We start from the raw sequence: 15505 nt of genomic DNA, 5'->3' as shown, positions 1-15505 counted from the left end.
GGGAGAGGTAATAAAGATCTAACTAAGGCAGAATTCTACAGATGGATTTGACTTGGTAACAGATTGAATGTAGGAGACCTGACAAAAAGGATATATTCCAAATAACTCCTAGGTCAGTGGTGGCAAACCTATGGTACATGTGCCACAGTGGGCTGTTTGTATCATTGAAAGCTCTAAAAGGTTCGCCCATCACTGTCCTACATTTATGACTTGAATGGATAAGTAGTGGGAATAACATTGAGATAGGAACACTAAATGTTCCTATGTGCTTCCCTTAGGTATTTTTATTCTACTGCTATTTCCTGATACTCCTCAACATTCTTACATGTAAATATATACCCTGAATCTTTCTGAGTCAATCACTTCCTTTATTAGTCAGCTTAGGTTATTATATTGTGGCAACAAAATAAAACAAAACAAAAATACCCAAATCTCAGTTTTCTTGCTCTGTATCTATCCTGGTAAACAGCAATGGATCTAATACACGTTGTCTTCATTTTAGGGCCCAGAAATGTGCTCTTTGTGGCAAAGAGGAAAGAGTACTGATACAATTATATGCTAACCCTTAAAAGTTTCTGCTTAGAAGTGGGATACATCACTTTATCTCATTGGCCAGAGCAAGTGATATATGGTTAAGCATATTATCAATAGAGTGAAGTTTAAACCTTTCACAGGGAAGAATAATGAATGGCTGGAAATAAGAATGCAATCTCCTACAGTCTCTGAGACTTAACCAGGAATTGGTATAGATACCTGTGACTATAAAATTAGTTTGATTGTCATCTTCTTGGCATCTTCTTTATTCTCTTTCAGAATTTTAAAAAGAAAGATATCAACTCCTAGTCATTTCAGACTTATTAAAATACAAAATTCTAAAAGATATTCCATCTTATTAATCTTTACATCAGGGATAGAGAAGAAGACAATGTGTTTGTTCCACAAGTTTCTCAGATGCTGGAGAAATACTATACATGCACATAACATTAAATCATAACTTTCTTATTAGGTATCTTCAGGATGCTTTGATTGTGGGAAATAGAAACACATTCAAATTAGCTCAAGTAAAGGAATTTCTATCTGAAGGAATAAGGAGTTGCACAGAATCCAGATAAAAGAATTGCATATATTACTCACAAGAAAGCATGTTGTCAGGAAGGTTTTTCTTCCCCTACAGGCTCATATTGTCTGCTTTTCTCTGTTCTTTTGTTTCATAATTTTCTACAAACCATTTTTTTCTATTTAAGGGTGTAATCAGTCTAGCACTGCAGAGAAAAACTTGGCTTAAGTTCTGTGTCCAAAATATGAACATATAGGAAATGAATAGATACTTCCCAGAATACAAATGGCAAATAAATACATGAAGAAATGTTCAGCACTGTTGACCATTAGAGAAATACAAATTAAAACAGCACTGAGATTCCATCTTACCCCCAGAAAGGATGACTATCAAAAAAATGAAATAATAGTAAATGCTGGAGAGGCTGTGGGGACAAAGGAACCCTTCTACATTGTTGATGGGAATGTAAACTACTATGGAAATCAGTATGGAGTGTCCTCAAAAATCTGAAAACAGAAATTCCATTTGACCCAGCTATTCCCCTTCTAGGTATCTTCTTGAAAGAGTTAAAGACATCACATTGCAGTGATATATGCATAGCCATGTTTAGAGAAGCATAATTTATACTAACTAAATCTTAGAAGTAGTCTGTATGTCTGTCAGTAGATGAATGGATAGAGAAAATGAGGTATTCGTACACAATGGAGTACTATTCTGCCATAAGGAAGGATACACTTGAGTCACTTGTAGGAAAGTGGATGTACCATTAGACCATGATGTTGTGAAATAGACATACAAGCTTAAATACCACATGATTTCTCTTAAATGAAAAACCCAAAATATAAATAAAGAGCAAAATAAAAGACAGGCAATAGGAAGTAGGGAGATACATCTTTCTCATACAGGAAAAAGACTGAGCGATGGAAGGAGAGGGAAGGGGATCAGAGGGAAAGGGGAAGAAAAAAGGAATTAAGGTGTATTATGTTCGTGTACCAATTCCACGCAAGGAATGTAACCATTGTATACTGCAAGCATGTACTAATAAAAAAAGGAAAAAAATATGAACGCATAGGAGAGAAAATCCTACTGGCCTGGATAATTCTTGTGTTCACTCAATTATGGATAGTGAAGAGGAAATTGGGAAGCCATAAGATATGTAGATATAGCTAGGACAGCCAGTCCTTCCATCATATGTCTTTTTCTTCCTCATCATTGGAATTCCACTGTGGCTGGACTCATGGATCCCTAGCTCAAAGACATTGCATTTATAGCTAAGTATGGTCACGTGGCCAAATTTTGGCTTATGAGATGAAAGGAATACTTCCTCTTCTGTTGACAGTGTGTCAGACAGTTGGGCAGTCTTTTTTTTTTTTTTTTTTAAAGGAAGGAAGGAAGAGGCTAGCACTACTTCATCTCTTCTCTTTCCTCTTACCTTGTCCCACAGATGTGTTGGGTGGGGATGGGGATGAGGACAGGGATGGCAGCATGGAGTGGGAGATGGAGCATGGGTCTTTGAAGACTATGTGGAACCACTATTCCAGCTTGAATTGCCTACTTTTGTACTTTTTCTACATGACATAAAATAAGCTTCAAGTTGTTTCAATCAGATTATTTGGGGTTTCTGTTTCATCCAGCAGAACCTAAACCTAAGTGATACAATAAGGCTACTTCTTTCAGATATGTGAGTGGGGCAGGTCCTATTAGGAAGGAATATGGGCAGGGAGGAAATAAATATGTGCTTCATTATTTCCGGTTTTTTGTCTGCAACACTCAACATTTCTACTTCTCTTCTCATTTTTGACTGATCACCTTGTTATTTCATGAAGAAGACGAATCCTCAAAAGAGAATTTGTTCATTTTCTCACTGTAGAATCTACCTGACTGTATCTGAATCTGTATTCTATTGGTAAAGGCAATCCCTTCACTCTATCCCCCAGTTCTCACATCCTTTCACTTTCTCACATTTATGGCAGATTGCTATCTACTTTATTCTTTTTGCTCACCTTGTACCAGGTATATTATCCTTCTTACATCTCCACAGACAGACCTAGCTCATACTTTGTTCTTGCACTCTTGATACTGCAGCATGAAACTCTATTGTCTGAGATAGTTTTAGTAACCATTCATTTTTTGCATTTAGCCCTTTGCTTGAATACCTTAAAAACAGGTCATTTCACACTCTACTATTAAAATAACTACCTCCATCCATACCAGAGATTTGTATCCAAGTAACCTGGGAAAATTTATAAAATTTGTTTGACTTATAAAATGCATATGTTAGGATCCACTCCCCTCAAAAGAAAGGAAGAAAGACCTATTCACTGTGTTTAGCATGTGATTAGACGTCAGTTTTTCTATGAAGTTTTATAACCTAAGAATCACTACTGTAGTTTTTCATCAACATTAATCTGCATGAGTAAATTTTGCTTTGTTAGTTTTATTGAATCTATGTATTAAGGTTTTCTTTTGAAAAGTAGGTACAATATAAACTATTTAGTAAGAGCCACTTTGAAGAAGAACCCCACAGAATTCTTGTAGTAATTTCCTTCCTTTCTACTAATTTTGATATATTAGTAGTATTTGATATCTCTATTCCTTAGTCTTTATTATTTGTATATAGCAATACCATGTGTATCAGTTCATTCAATATATGTGTCCATATATACTGATTTAAATGTATTTACCATTTAAATGTACCTATGTGAGTCTTAAACCTTAAATAGGACTTCCATTTTTACTTGAAGCATATCAGTGGCTTGCTAAATTTTTATATGTAGTTTTATATATGATTTATTTTTCTTCTACCCACTTAATAATTTTAAGAACCCTTAATACATTTTTCTTTTTTGCTAGTTCATTTTGTTTTAACTTAATGTGCTTTCCATTTTAAAATTTATAGTATTTATTTAGCTGCTTTTAAAAAGTTATCTTGTTTAAACAGTCTCAAAATTATTGTACGATAATTGGCAAGTTTCTTTTCCTACTGAAAAGTACTTTTCTTCTGGTAAAGGCAGGTAATAATTGGCAAATGGGCTTAAGTTGCTGAATTATTTCTTTTTAAGTTTTATTCTCAATTTGTTCTAGAAATTCATTAGATCAAAGGTATGTACTCAACAGATAAGAAGTTAGATCTGTTCTTGGCTGTATATTTGAATTTCTTAATTCTATGTAAGAGTGTTTTCTTAACTTAGAAAGTTATATAATGATTTTGTGCCAATTTCTTCTTCCTTTAGATAAGTATTTAGTTGTTTTAGTTTCATTAATCATTACAAATTAATAGAGAATTTCCAGATATGCTTATTTGTTCACAATATTGACAATAACTTGAAATATCTTAAAGACCAGCTTTGTTTGAGGGAGTTAAAGAGAAAAACCTTTGCCTTAACTTCAAAGTATTCATAGATATCATATAAGCCTAGGACAAAAACTAAAGTGTTATAGGTCCTTGTTTTTTATATCCTGCTACAATTTGGTAAGACTTTATTTTAGTTGAAGTTCATACGTACTTACTCAACCACCAAAAAACAGCTATGTAACTTGTAACTGGCCTGTGAAAATACATTTAATGTGAGGATGTCTAATCTTGATGGTCGTGGAGAATGGCCCAGAAGTGGAAGGCCAGGATACCATTGCAGAGTTACTCAACAGCCTTAATTTTTTTACTTTATGCTCACTGTTATATCCTAAAGTAGCATTTATCATTATTCCACTGAGATTTTTAAAATTATGTTCTGTTTCTCACATTGTTTTAGCGTTTTCTGTGTAGAATGGAAAGAATTTTGGAGCAAAATGTGCTTACATTTCAGTATGTATTTAAAGGTCTTTTTACATAGTTTTTATAGCTTGTTAATTAGTGATGAAAATACACGTGTTGCTTAACCCTTTCCTATATGCTGGGGGCATAGATGAATAAAATAATAAAGTTAAAAGGCAAGTTTGGATGTATATCTTTTTTCATTTGTTTTGTTCCGCATTCTTTTGAGACAAGGTCTTGTTATGTATGCCAGGCTGGCTTTGAACTCACTATGTGGCCCAGGCTGGCCCTGAACTCATAGAAATTCTCCTGCCTTACCCTCCAAGTGCTGGGATTATTATGAACCTGTACCTCCACCCCTGGCAAGGGGTGTAGATTACTTTGTCATTTTCAATGCTAGATTTAGATGTTTGCAAAGATAATGACCATTTTAAGAAGACAAAATGAGGAGGGTCCCTTTTCCTAGCCTAACTAGCTTTATTTTATTTCTAAGCCCAATCAGTGCTATGTAGCAATTGTCAATGGGGAGAAAGAAACAAAACACCTGTTATAGTACTTATGTGTGGCCTGCAACAAAAATTGAACACTTAGAATCCCAGCCTGCAGAAGAGGGAGAGACTACACTTCACAAATAGTTGAATTGAAGCATCAGTACTTTGGATCTTGGTGTTACAGTCGTAATATCAGAAGATATTTGAGTTACTTTAATTCATGAAGTTTAATGTCATTCAGAGCTTCTTGCTATGTATAAAAACTCCTACTAACTCAAAGTCTTTTTAAAACATAGGCAAATACTGTTCATTCCAATAAAAACATAAAAGGGTATTTGCATATGAGAAAAATAATTCAGCTTGTTTTTTTTCAAACTTTTAACTAATATTTTAAGAATGTTTAAAAGTTCATGCTGCATTTATCTTTACTGTTCTTTTTGAAAACACTGTAATTACTGAAGATTGGTATAGATGAACACCTGGCATCTAAACAGGTTAAAATAAAATGCAAACAAATAAAACTCTAACAGAGCTGTAAATCTGACATGGAAATTGACTGTGCCAAATGGATTCACCTCACCTGGTCTCTTAAAGGTTGAAAAAGTCCCAGATTTCAGGCTGAGTAATTGCCTGTCATTAGTATGGTATTGCATGGTACAGCAGTCTTATCTGATTCACATCATGCAAATTTTGTTTAGCTTTTTATTGTTACTTTTACATTTTGGTTGTTAGACTTAAGGGAAATCCTTTTATGCAGTATATACTTCGAACTTAAAGAACTATCTAAATATAGTGTGTATTATTTACCAAATTCTAGAGTATTACATAGCTATTAAATGTTAAGGAAAAGAACAGAATCCCTTAAAGATAGTGGTAAATAAGTAGATTAGAATATAGAATCCAGAAATAAGCCCACACAAGCAAATTCAATGGATTTATTACAAAGCTACAAAGACAGTTTCATTACCAAATGGTAATCCTATCTACAAATGATCCTAGAATAGTTGTAGATGTATGTGCAAAAAATGAAACTTGGTACATAACCTATACCTTATAAAAATGATTCAAAATGGATCATAGTCCTAAACATAAAACTACTAAATTTCAAGAAGAAGATATGGGAATCTGTATGAAAATAGATTTGACAGTGTTTTCAAATCTCAAAGCATGAAATGCAGACCAAATTGGTGATTTAGACTTCATCATAATTAAAAATCTTTGGTTCTGCAAAAGATACCCTTAAGTGAATGAAAATAAAAGCCACAGATTGGGAACCATAAATCATATATCTGATATATCTGATGAAGACTGAGAACCAGAAAATATAAATAACTGTAAATACTCAGCAGTAAGAGAAGAAAACAACAAATATTTAAAATAGCCAACAGATCTGAATAAATATTTTACCAAGGAAGATATACAAAGCAAGTAAACACATGAAAATGTGATTTTGCTGAGATGGACCATTCCTATAAATAAAAAAGGATTTAAAACTTTCTGTGCACTGTTACTTCACATTTCAGCATATAGTGAATAATGACCCAGAAAAATAAAACAAAGTTTAAAAGTTGTTTTAAAATCTGGAACTTAATTGTTTCTATCTGCAAGGATAGAGCTTACATTCTAATGCTGAATCTTTGTTTTTTGCAGAAAATAAAGAAAATGTTCGTCTTAATTTAGGAGCAGTGGGGTGTTATAAAAAAGATAAGAGGGAGAATGGCAGAACTGGAGCACTTTCCAGACCTCCCTCAATTGTATTTTCAAAGTTTAACTTAATCGAGATTACAGTTCCGGAAATGGACAATCTGCAATTTAAATACAGACATGTTTGACTTAACTGCCATATTATACTTCCTCTGAGATAAAGTTTACAGAATAAGATATTAGAATGGTGTATCAAGGATGCAGATAGTAGGTGCAAGGGGATAGCTGAGAGTGTGATATTCTGATAACTGCAAGAACTTGTGTGTACATGAATGCATGTCAGCAAGAATTTCCATGGAAAGTGGAAATAGACTTGAGGCAGGTCATGATGAGCCTTATTGGTCTATTTGGAAACTTGATTCTCTCCTTAAGATGATAGAGAACAATAAAAAAATAACATGATTAGGGTTTCATTTTAGATCACTATTATAGTCCTGTGGAAAACAACCTAGAGGGAGCCAAGATTAGAGGATAAGGGGACAGATATAATGAAAACTTGAACTATAACAGTATTCTGTTGGTGAATACTTTGCATTTAGCAGTTTTTCAGGTGTCTACAATGTCCACATGATAGACACAAAGAAAGATACTATTCTTGCTTACAAAGGTTCCAACTGAACAAGATAGATAAGCCATCTATACACAATGAATTCTATATGAAACAGAAATTCAGAGAAAGTACAGTAGCTTCATGTAGGGGGGAGAGATTAATTTTGCTTTTATAGATCAGGAAGCCTGCATGTATGCAAATAGACAGCATTAATACTAGGCCTTGAAGAAGGGAGAGTTTGAATAAGAAGAAATGGGTGGGGAGGGGAATTTCCAGCAAAGGAAACTGAGAAAAGTACAGGATGTATTTGAGGAACAATCTGTTAGGACTAGAAGAGTAGATGTAGTTAGAAGCAAAGCAGGGAAGAAGGGTTGGGACCAGATTATGAGCTATTGTCCAGGGAAATAAAGTACATATATAACTTGTTTTGCTTTATTTATGTGCTAATCAAGTATACTGATAAATATAGATCAACCTTTTTAAACTAGATTAAGTCAAGTCGAAAGATTCAAAGTTGGGTAAATATTGAATTTTCAACATTTTTGGAGTGGAGTAATATGAATGGTAGCTTGGTTAGATTAATAAATTGTGTTATTCTACTTTTATAATTTGAAAATGAATACCAAATTACTATAGTAAATAGAATAGTGGCTTAGGAGAGGAATGAATCTGCATAGTTGGCATAATGAAAACAAATTTTATTTCTAGCATTACCTTAAAAGCTTATTTGAATAATGAATGTTAATTTAATGACAATGAAATCCGAATATGAACCTGTTTCCTTATCTTTAGATGTAATTCATACCCGCCTTTCATATTCCAGTAAGATTTTGGTAAAGTTAAATGAAATAATGCATGTGAAACTACTTTTAAAACACGATGCGATAGATAGCTTATGATTATAAAATTAAAAGGTCCTTAATGCCCTGTAGTTGAATTCACTCATTTACCAACCAACTACAGAAAAGTTTACTGTCTGTTACTTTCTCCCAGCCAAGATATATTTCAGAGTAAAATGGAAAGTTAATTTGTCAGGTAATTGGTAATAGTTATGAAGGCTTAATTATATATAGGGCTTCACAGTAGTATTTAAGGGACTGTATGTATTTAAAGGGTGTTATGCCCAGCTCATAGAGATGATTTAGAGAGACAGGTTAAGCCTACCTAAAAAATTAGTAGCTGTCATACTTCATAAGCCCTGTGGTTCTCCCATCGTATATGTCTCTTTCTTGTCTACAGAGACTATAACTCTGCATCAGATGCAATTGTTTCTTAAATCATACTCTGTAAAACATGAGTGCATGAAATTACCTGAAGAATAATATATTGAAAATATCGAATAATGTAGACAGACTAAGTACTCTAAATACATAGAAAATCTCAAGTAAAACAGGTCATATGAGGTCAAAGAGAATTTTCCTGAACGTGTGTTTTAAGGTAGGTTTCTGCCAGGAACCAAAACCCAAACTGAAATAAGTAGAATGTCTAGGTAATTTTGCTAGTAAAAGGAATGGTCTCTTCTCAGAAAATGGGATTACCAATTTGTTACATTTTACTTGTCATTAATTACTATTTTTATTTCATTTGTTTAATTTGGAATGTTTATAAAAATGAAAGAATTATTTTTGAGTACATGCTGTTTATAATAAAAACTTTATGACAACTTCATAAAATAATAATAATAAATTTGATTAGGGACATGTTCATTTAAGGAAACAAATTTAAAAGATAACATTCTAACTTTAGCTAGTATATACAGCTGTTTTATTTTAGAAAGATAAATGTCCTTGCTGAAAATGCTGTATTTGCTGCTTAGGAAAACAATATTTTCATCACCTATATATTTTTTAAAAATTTAGTACTTACAGAAACATTTCAAATTTTATTAAAGAAAACTAATATAAAATGTCACTTAAAAAATATTGCCAATAAAGTTTTCCTATTCTACTCTTAATGTTGTGTTTTTGCTTGAATATTTACATTTTTAGAACTTTGGTTTGCCAACAGTTTTAAGATAATAGTTTTTAAAGTTTTTTCCTATGTGTGACTTACTTATGAATAGAATATTTTTAAGGAATGACATGACATGATATTCTGCATTGACAAGATTGTTAATGATTAGTAATCAGGGCTAATGAAGATGGTTGTACAAATTATGATCTGAAAGTAGGACTTTGCCATAGAATGATGGGTTGAAATCTAGCTAAGGATGACCTCAGTAACCCTTTTGTACTGCTGAGGGAGCCACATTAGCCTCAAGAATGGATGACTTTTTCTAACCTTGTAGCCTATAGAAGATGTTTTGTTTATTTGTTGTTTTGTATGTTATTTATTTGTCTATTAGGTCTTTGTAGAGGGGATACCCTTTGCTAATTCACAAAAAAGGTGCCTCATGTGCTAGCCTATGGGCAATTTAAAAAATAAGAAAATGAGCGTATAAGTATGACGTGTTTGTCAGTGGCTAAAGCACAGTGGCCTAGCAGGAACAGATTTTTTAGAGAGTTTGTTACATCACAAGGAGCCCAGGGAAGAAGTTTAAGAACCAGAATTCTAGATCTCCTACATCTTTTTCGTCCAGCTATTTGATCCTAGAGATTCTTTTCTCAAGAATGAAGAAATTAAACTACTTTTAAGGGAATAAATAACTCTCAGCTTCTGTAAAAGTCATATGTAGACTGTAGTAAGCAGGGAGAGGTTGGAGCTGTCAATTTTCCAAATTGACAAGTTTTATGTGTTATTAAAAAGGCTTTGACACATCTAAGTGGTGAGTAATAGTATGTCTTGAAATCAGGTGATTCTCCAACTTCCTGCTTGCTTACTCTTTCTCTTCCTTTCCTTTTTCTTCTTGTCTGTGTTTTACTTCCTAAGATGAAAGTTTAGGTAGTTGATTCTAGACTTTTCCACTATTTTAATAGAAATAGAAAAATGTAAAATTCTTTGTTTCCCTCTAAACATTATTATGATGGCTGATTTTTAATATCAGTTAGACCCCGTTGTTCAATATCAGTTAGGCCCAGTGTTTATGTGAAGGTATTTTATAGATGTGATTAAAGTCTGTAATCAGTGACTTTAAGTCAAGCAGATTATACCAGGTAATCTGGAGGCCAGGTTCATTCAGCTGAAGCCTGCAGATCAGAGCTGACGTTTCTACTGAAAAGAAAATTCCATTTGAATAGCAGCACAGGTTCATGCCCCAAAAGTTCCAGTTTTCCTTTCTTGATGTCCTGCCCATGCTATAGATTTCATACTTACTTAGGCAGCACCCACAACTGTGTGAACTAATTCTTTCCTATGCGTGTATCTATTTATCTGTCTATCTATATTCTACTGCTTCTGTTTCTCTGCTTGAACCTGGGCTGATAAATTGTGCTTCTATTTTCATTCAGTTCAAAATATTTTCCAATTTCCCTTGTGGCTTCTTCTTTGACCTATGGGTTGGTTATGTAGAAGTGTGCTGTTTAATTTCCAAATACTTGAGAATTTTCCAGGTATTTTTCTGTTAGCAGTGTCTAAATTAATTTCATTGTGGTCAAAGGACATATTCTATATGATTCCTGTTATTCTAAATTTATTGTGACTTTGTTTTTGGCCTAACATTGGCATATCTTGGTACATGTCCCATGTACCCTTGAAAAGAATGTGTATTCTGCTGTGGTTGCTTGGAATATTCTATAAATGTACTCAATATTTTTATGGTACCTTAGATTTACATTTTAATGTTTATCCCTGGCAACTAGCAAATATTCTTCATCAGCCAGATTTTTTAAAGAATAGCATTCCTTATAAATTCAAGGACCATGTTGTAAATTCAGACTTTGTAATTCATTAGTTGTTTAAATTAGTTAAGTTAGAAGTAATTTTTAATTGTATCTCTTGCTGTGTGTCATAGTATAATACAACCGTTAGTTTCATATCTTTTGCTTCGAGTTTTATCTTGTGTACTACCTAGAAGTCTTAGTTTCCTTTTGATTATCCAAGAATAAAATTTCGTTGGTGTATTTTCTTGGACTTGTCCTATTTAATTTTCTTCAGAACATTTGTATATGTCTATGTGTGGCAATTAGGTTGTCTGATCCTAAAAAGAGAAAAAGCGAATGGAAATGAAAAATGAGTATAGCCTTTTTTAAAGCAAGTTTTCCCCCTATTTTTAGAAAAATAGTAGTAACCAGGTTTAAAATGTCTTTTGCATTTTCAGTGTGTTTCTCTTTTAAACAAGCAATGAAAGAAAATAGGAAGTTAAAAATACTAGAACTTTGGATTCTTTCCTTAGAAGATTGCCATATTATTCCTTTTATAATGTACTTGCTATGTGTAATCTACAATTTATGTAATACAAAAATTGTAAATTTCTATGGGAAAATGGTTTAGATAATTTAAGTTTCAATGAATTGAGAGTATTATTTAAATTTGAGATTTAAAAGGTACCTTAGAAGCCTTGAATCCAGTATCTCTCAGCCTCAGAACTCATTTTATTAGAATTTACTCCATGTCACAACTTTTTATGCCATGTTTGTGTAAAGTTTACTTTTCCATGCTGTTCCTTTTCCCATTACCATTAGTAATTGAAACTTGATAAAGAAGGGATTCATTTGTAGGAGTCAAAAAAGCTTTGCTTTTGTAATATAAACATACCCATGGAGTTAAACATATCCAAGTTGGAATACTAGCTGTGTCAGTTTTTAATTTAGTGCCTTTGAATACATTATTTAATCTCTGTGATCCTCAGTTTATTCATTTTAAAAAGAGAAATTAAAGTACCTACCCTACCAGGTTTTTGTAATAATTATATGGGTTAGTAGGCATTCAATAAATAGTAGCTATGTAAATTATATTAATTACAATATTTTCTTTTTTGATTTTCAAAATACTATATACCTATAAAGATATTCTGTAATATGTGTTAAGTGATTTTGACTATTGTTCATTTTATTATATGACATTTTTAATTTAAGAAAAGATAGTTAATGTATAATACATTTTTTAAATTGCTAGGATGAATCATATATGCTACTGTTGTCTTTCCATTAAGTTGTCTTCTACCCCACTTAATTTTCCTATGCCAAATATTTGCAGAACCTTAATAGAATTATGGAAGTTTAAAGTTGGAAGACCCATATCAACTGTCTCCCAATGTCTTAGCTCATTAGGGTGCTATTATAAAATATCATAGACTAGCTAGCTTATAAGCAATTGAAATTTTTTCTCACAGTTCTAGAGCTTGGGAAGTCTAGAAGTAGGAACTGGCAGATTTCATGTCTGGTGAGGTCTCTTTTCCTTGTATACAGACAGTCATCCTTTTTGCTGTATCTTCATATAGCAGAAGAGGCAAGAGACCTATATAGGGGCCTTCTGTTTTATAGACGCACTATTCTTGTTCACAAGGGTTCCATACATAAGTGCTGTGTCATTTAGAGCATAGCACTCAGTTACTTTAAATTGTAGATAAAGCTTTGAGAGGATAAGTGATTTGTTGAAGACATTTTGTTGCTGATTACATAGTAGAGCCTGAACATCAACCTGGCATACTTTTTCCTGCGATATCTTCTGAAAACTTACAAATCACTCACCATTCCACAACACATAAAACTCTGAAATAACTACAAATTAACATTAATTTTTCTTACTCGCTAAAAAGGGTAAGAAACAAAAGGCTAAGAAGTCATCCTTTAGTAGCTAGTCACAGCAATAGTCCCCTGGTGTGTGGTGAATATTCAACCTTGTTTAAAGGAATGAGTGAATGATGCTATGATCATATAAGTGATAATACCAATAACTGTGCAAAATAAAAATGTATTTTATACTGAATAAATTTATTATAATAGAACTATATGACTATATAAGTTCCATTGTAATAGAATTTATAACAATAACTAGGCTGTTAATATAATTTTTTATAAAAATTATTTTTCTTGGTTTGGATTTTCTTAAAACAAGCCTTACCTGAACCCTTTATGACTCATTGTTTTAATCTTTTACTTGTGAGATTATTTGTTAGGTCCAGGAAATTCAATTTCTAATTTTAGCATTATTGGCTCAGCATGGAAAAGTTACTGACTCAACTTATGGGTGGATCATGTTTGCAATTTTATTTGTATGCTGTTTAGAATTTATGAAAAATTTTCCTCTGGAAACAAACTGTAACTGATAATTGGTTTTCCCCAGTTCTGGAAATTTAATTCAGATCTTTTAGAATTCGGCTAAGAAAAAAATAGACACTGAGATTTAAATATGTAACGTGTATTCATAAACATATATAAATGTGTATACACGTGTATGTATTAAATCTGAGATGCCATTAGAAATACACATCAAGCTGCACATACTTGATTGCTGAAGATATGCTAACAATAATTTCACTGACAAGTCTGAAGAAGAAAAACAATTTCTATCAATTCATTCACTCATTTTTTCAGATACCATTATTAAACATCTGATGAGGGACTATAGTACCTTTTAAGATGCTTATTTGTCCACTGAATCTTCAAGGATTTGACTAAGTGGTACAACATGATATATTGTGTTTTTATCAGTATTTGGCCTTATTAGAAATAACTTATTTGCAAATTAAAGATTCGATTTTGTGCTCTTTGAAACATTTAGGATTGTTCAACTAAGTTTGCTGGTCGTTTGATCATTACAGCTTTCCAATTTATTATGACTGTTTTCTGTTTACCGAAGTTACCATATTTTGAAAAATATTGATAATTTCTTGAATTGTAGAATTATAATTGCTAAAGTACATTTTGTGTTTCCTAGTCAACATATTATGTTCTTTGTATGTAGGTAAGAAATCCTACTTTAAAAGCTAAAACTCCAGAAGATGAGCTCCAGAATAGGCAAACTGCCGAGGAATAGTGTCTCCTGTCCTCACCTCCATGTAGATACATGCTTACATATGTGGTAGAGAGACAGTATAGTTTTGGTTCAACATATTTCAAGTATTTTGGTCACAGGACCTTTATACTTGTAAAAATTATTGAGGACTTCAAAGAATTTTTATTTGTGTTATACCTATCAATGTTTATTTATTTAAAACTTATAAGAAATTTTTTAAATGTGTTACTTTTTTAAAATAACAATGACAGACTCCACTAAATCTTAACATAAAAATGTCTATTTTAAAAAAAAATTATTTTTCTCCAAAAAATAAACATTTGGTGAAAAGACTGGTATTATTTTACATTTTGAGAAATCTCTTTAATCACTTGCTATATAGAAGGCCGCTGGATTTCCATATCTGTTTCTTCATTGGGTCTGTTGCATCCACTATGCTATTTTTGGTTAAATTATAGGAGGAAAATCTCTTCTCATACAAACATGTAGTTTGAGAAGGAAGGGATATGTGGCATTCTTTTCAGATAATTGTGGTTATTTATTCTTCTTTGATGCTGTAACAAAGCTCAACAGATAGTAATTTCATGTTAAGTTATAGGTAATGTGAAATGCAAAGCCAAATCAGTAAACTCTTCATAAAATCTGTTACACATTAAAAGTCCATTGGTTTATTTTACACTGTGAATGAATCATTTACCTATGGATGATTTTGTAACAGTATGCATTGGTCATTTGGAAAGAATTGATTCATCAAGTTATGCAGATCTTCCAAATGTTGATACATTGTGTTAAATAAAAATCACATTTGTTAAAATTATCACTGATATCCCAAAAAGTCTTTCCCTATTTAAGTTTTATGTCACTGGTTCCAAGTTTTTAAGATTTTTAATTTTTGCTCAAATGCACAAATTTCATCATTGTCAACATTTTCCATCACCTTTCTTGAAGTAGGAGGCTCACTTTGTTTCTCAATTAGGATAAACAAAGTTTGTCAGTTCTTTCAAATTTCAGATATACTGTGAAAAGGCTCTAACAGTTTTGGCTCACAATTCAAGTAGTGTTTTTCTTCAAAATAACTATTGTGTTTTTGTGTTCAGTAAAAGTACTTTTGCATA

General features: G+C 32.3%; 1 protein-coding gene across 2 annotated transcripts in view; it reads left to right on the top strand.

Moving 5' to 3' along the window:
* The window catches only part of Cwc27 (CWC27 spliceosome associated cyclophilin), a 203285-nt gene that overhangs the window by 50702 nt on the left and 137078 nt on the right, over positions 1 to 15505 (top strand). The window lies entirely within an intron of this gene.

Source organism: Heterocephalus glaber, unplaced genomic scaffold (assembly GCF_053883595.1).
Source record: "Heterocephalus glaber isolate CG9 unplaced genomic scaffold, H.glaber_assembly_v1.0 deba00001543, whole genome shotgun sequence".
Taxonomy (NCBI): Eukaryota; Metazoa; Chordata; class Mammalia; order Rodentia; family Bathyergidae; genus Heterocephalus; species Heterocephalus glaber.
Note: the sequence above shows the minus strand (reverse complement) of the source record. Positions and strands in the feature narration are given on the sequence as shown.